Source organism: Nicotiana tabacum, chromosome 12 (assembly GCF_000715075.1).
Source record: "Nicotiana tabacum cultivar K326 chromosome 12, ASM71507v2, whole genome shotgun sequence".
Classification (NCBI taxonomy): domain Eukaryota; kingdom Viridiplantae; phylum Streptophyta; class Magnoliopsida; order Solanales; family Solanaceae; genus Nicotiana; species Nicotiana tabacum.
Window position 1 is genome coordinate 74,690,490 of NC_134091.1, and position 5,207 is coordinate 74,695,696.

Consider the following 5,207-nt stretch of genomic DNA (forward strand, 5'->3'; position numbering starts at 1 on the left):
ATCGTGGTAGAGAAATATGGATTTTTAAAGTAGGGTCGCCAAGTCACGTCGCCGCACTTCGGAGAAACTGGTAGGTTTATAGGCCCGGTTGCGAGGAAGTTTTCTCCCAATATATTGAGAGTTATAGGGAGTTCTTTATATGGAATTAAAGTCCCATGTGTGTAGTTTCTAAAGCTGAAAACCATTTGTCAATACGATATCGGAGTAGAGAGATACAAGTGTCCGAAATTGCACTCCTCAAGCTGCCAAGCAGGCAGCTTACTCACCTGCTTGGAGAATTGAGGCGGTGGGCTTATAAGTGGTCTTATCCCCTTATATCTCGTCAACATACAGAGAATACTTACCAAAACAATCTCAAGCACTCCAAGAACTGGTCCAAGAAATTCCAAACAATATCAACATCCCTTTCACGAAATCAAGAAGCAATAACATTAGAACGATCCCTACGACGTAAGTATCATTATACCGCCTCTCATTTTCTTTGTAGTTTGAGTTTTGGAAGGTACTTCATGGTTAAGAAAACACCTACTTTATGTATTTAAGATTTTAAATATCAAGGAAGGTTGATAAATTCGTTTCCTAATAGTTAGAACTCACGGGATGGTGATCGGAAGACGTGAGTTTGATTTATTTCACTTTTAGTGGACTGTTTTGTAGTCCACTCCTGTTGGCCAATTGTGCTTCTGATTTATGGAGTTTGGAAGGATAAAAGGATGTGGATAAATGCCACATGTGCTAGGGTAGTGGGCTGGTCGCTCGTCATTGAAATTTCAAGCTAATTGATAACTTGTTGATTGGGTGTGTTATGGTATATTGGGGATTTTTGTTAGATTAAAGGTCCCGAATTGTAGTAGGTTATTTTCGAGTTGTGGGTTGTATTGTGTTTTTGTCTCGCCTATAGTAGGCTTGAGAGAGCAGTAAAATCAGGGAAAATACTGCCCATTTTATTTTAGAATCGAGTTATCGTTTTAGATACGTAATATACTAGCGACATCTAAGTTGTACATGTATTTCTTTGTTATAGGGTTGGCGCGCTAGTTGTCGTAAGCTTTTGTCGAGTTGCGTTGACGACTTGAGGTATGTTAAGTCTATTCCTTCTTTCTTTTGGCATGACCCATATGATGCAAAATGAAACGAGCAAACGCACAACTTTCATAAATGACTCTATTCATAGAAGTACTAGGGGTGCCTATTTTCTTGATTCCCCATGTTCCTTGTTATTATATCTTCCGTTCATGGGTCTCAGAAAAATACGTAGTTGATAAAGTTTACCCGAAGGCATATTGATCTTATGACATTTCGAGAGATCTTATAGACTTACTTCTTATGCATTGCATTCATTTATACATGTACATTGACCCATGACCAGATGGCGTTATATACACATATATTATATGTATATGGGGTATGGGGAAAGGTTATGGCGTTATATACGCATCACCACCTGATCAGCTGGTATACGTTGATGATTTCGCTCACAATGGCCGAGATGATATGATGGGATGACATTTATACACATATGCATGACATTATAAATGTCTCATGATTCACAGAGCTATTAAGAATTACAGGTTGAGTCTTTTACTCCATATTTCTTTCATGTCTATTATATACTGTTTTTCATGCCTTACATACTCAGTACTTTATTTGTACTGACATCCCTTTTGCCTGGGGACGCTGCGTTTCATGCCCGCAGGTCCCGATAGATAGGTTGACAGTCCTCCTAGTAGGCTATCAGCTCAGCGGAAGGTGTTGGTACACTCCACTTGCTCCGGAGTTACTTATTTGGTCAGTATGCTTTGGACATGTATTTATTGGTATGGCGGGGCCCTGTCGCGGCCTTTATGATGTTTATGTACTCTTAGAGGTTTGTAGACAGATATCATAAATATGAAAGATTGTATGGCCTTGTCGGCTTATGTTCAGTGTACGAGTGATCATTTTGGTCTTATAGGCCTGTATGTCATATGTATAAGTTTGTACTACATATTGGGTCATCCTATGTCGAGTATTCCCTTTTGTTTTACTCTGATTATCATATGACGCCCCTTCTGGCCCATTTACCCATAATGGTATGATAAGAAAGATAAGTTACGTTGGTACTCCTCAGTTGGGTAAGGCACTGGGTGCCCGTCGCGGCCCTGCGGTTTGGGTCATGACATAAAGGTCGTCCAAATCATTTTTAAAGTTAAGTAGATCGACCACCAGCTAAGTGGGTCCCATTGGGAGCTGCTTGTACAGTCTCGCAAAAACGCGAATATCTCTTTACTCCGATGTCGTATCGACAAATGGTTTAATGCATTAGAAACTAGACTCGAAGATCTTCAATTTGGTATGTGGCGAATCCAATAATTCTAAGAATAATGGGAGAAAAGTTCAGCTATATTTGACCTAAATTTCTGCACATTTATGAATGTAACTTGTGATGACCTTTGCCAACTTTTGTTCCACAACTTGCTTGACTTTAAAACATAACACACGACTATCATACGACTAACATAACTCATAAAATAACCTCCTTACCATGTTAAGAATCCTAGTATCACCCCAAAAGTACATGTTATAATATTCCCAACTTGTCAGACTTTCGACAAAACCTATTTTCTTCAATTCATTTAGCTTCTAAGCCTTCCAACCCTATTGGTACTTGTTATTCATGTTCTTAAGTATTTGTTACCTCCATGGTAACATTATTAACTTACTTTATGTACTTTATAGATGTTCTCATTTTTGAGCTTACATCAATTGACTTACGACGTACTCTCACCTACGAAAACATGGGGTGTAACATCATTCTCCCCGTTGGAACATTCGTCCTCGAATGTTGACTGATGCGCTTATCAGTCTCATTACTTATAGGTTTTTCGAATACCTTAGTACTCTCCTTTTCATCTAGGCAACTATTCTGTGAATAAATCCAAAGGCTAGGGCATCCCCCCTCCCCCCTTTAGGCCTCTTTCTCACACTATGACTTGTGGTCGGAATTATTCCAATCTCGTAACTATTTCTACCTTCTATCATGCATCATGTATGACTCTGTCCTTGTACGGGCACCTATGAAACTCTTCAATCCTATTTTCTCTGGCTTTTAGCCAATCTCAAGGCCTCACTTCGTGAATATATATAGAACTATGGCAAGCTATCCCTCTGGGCATCTATAGGTGTACCGAAGTCCTTCGCGTGGTACTTTATCGAACTTACGACTATTACTTTATCTTGTTTCAGAGCCTCTGTTATCTATCCTTATGAATTTACTGCATCTAGGTAGGTCATACTATACCATAACACTTAGTTCAGTTTGTTATTACCGAGGTTTGCTACCCTACTCCAGGTTAGTCTCTCGTTGCTTATCCAATATGTATAAATCTAAGTCCTTTAATGCTTCCTCATTACTGTTCGTCTTAAGAATGACAGCCTAATCCCATCTCATACTTTGTAACTTTTATCCAGCTATTGTTGATTCACCTTCATGTTGATCTGTAATCTACCATTGATAACTTGAAACCTATTACGTAATACATTGTCGTTAGGGCTCACGTCTCATCAGAGAACATCTGAAGTTATTTGCCTGATCCACCTAGGGACAATACTATACTTCAATAACCGTATTTCATAGCATCCCAACCCGATTCATCTTAATGGGGTATTCTAATCCCATGCAATTTATGAAATCCCTTCTCTTTGAATCAACACTCAATCGAAAGCCTAAATGTCATCTTCTTATCATTTATCACAATTATACCCTTATTCTACTACCAGGGCAGCATTTCATCTCTTCTAAATGCTCTTAGTCTTAAACTCCTCCGAGTTCATTCTGGTTATACAGAGCTTTCTGTAACTTACAGGAACCATCAGCTCTCTTGTTTTGATGGGTTTATCCTGAGGCCTTACCTATCTTATCACCTTCTCACTCACCTTTTATTATCCTTACTCGTGTTCACCTAAAACCTTGTTTCTCTACCATACTTTAGCTTGCAACCTACATATATCTGTGCATACTACTCGCAACCTTCCTTTAACTTGCTAGCACTATAGATTTCCTTATGTTATTCTGGAACCTCAAGCGAGACATCACATCGTCTATAACTCTTCTTTACTCTCTTAACTAGACCTCTCGGTACCTGGAAATCGTAGGTTGGAAGATATGCAACTGACAACACTGCTATCATTTTTGGATACTAAATCACAGTGCTTCTAGCCCTCTACCTAAAGTATGGACTATTCACAACCTTCTGCACTTGAGTATTCATCCCTTCTTCTCCTTTACTTTACTTACCATTAAATCTCACATCGTATTTCTGTCTCTTTCATAACCTCCCTTCCACATAGGTAGGATTCACATCCACAACATGAAACTCTACTATAATACTTGCACCTCTGGTGCATACACAATTCGGTGGGAGCTTCATACTGACTTCTTATGAGACTGGTACTATTTTAACTGGCTTTATCATAGAGTCGTTATAGTATATTTCTAATGTACTATCTCTCTTGTACCTCTGATATTAAGTGTGATCCTGCAATGTTCTGAATCACGGTTTCTATAATTATCTGGGTCTAATAATCAGACCCTTGATTTACTTAGCTGATGTAACTCTTGAGCTTCCTCTTCTCTCATAGACTTTATGTAGGCTTAAGCTATCTTCCAATCTGTGGCTCAGGGTATTAGTTATTACATTATCCTTTCATGGACACTATGGAACATCCATAGCATAATCTTCTAACAATTCAAGCCTTTGTCTGTGACATGGACTCAATTCTTTCTTTTTACTTATATTAGATACTCCTATAACTGTAAGAATGTCAACATATATGCTGCATGAATAATACTCTAAAATCTTAAGGGCAGTCATAACATAACTAACTCTGAGTCATAGATTTAATAATTCCTTTCGTGCCTTCTCCGTTGTCTTTAAACGTAAACAATTACTTTTCCTAGTCATTCTGCCACTTGTTGCATGAATACTTAGATTATCTTAGTGCTCACATATATTGGAATTTTGTGCAACTCATATGATCTCGAATGTTACTTTCGATTTTAATTCCCATCATTGGTCACGATAGGTGCCACTTTATTATGGAGTGCATACAATGTTGTAGTGAGAATGTTATTTCAAGATCATTTCTTCTTTAGGTCACTATGCTTATGTTGAAGCCCTCTTCCTTATTTCCTCAGCTAGTCTTTCGTTGTAGCACTTAGGGGAGAC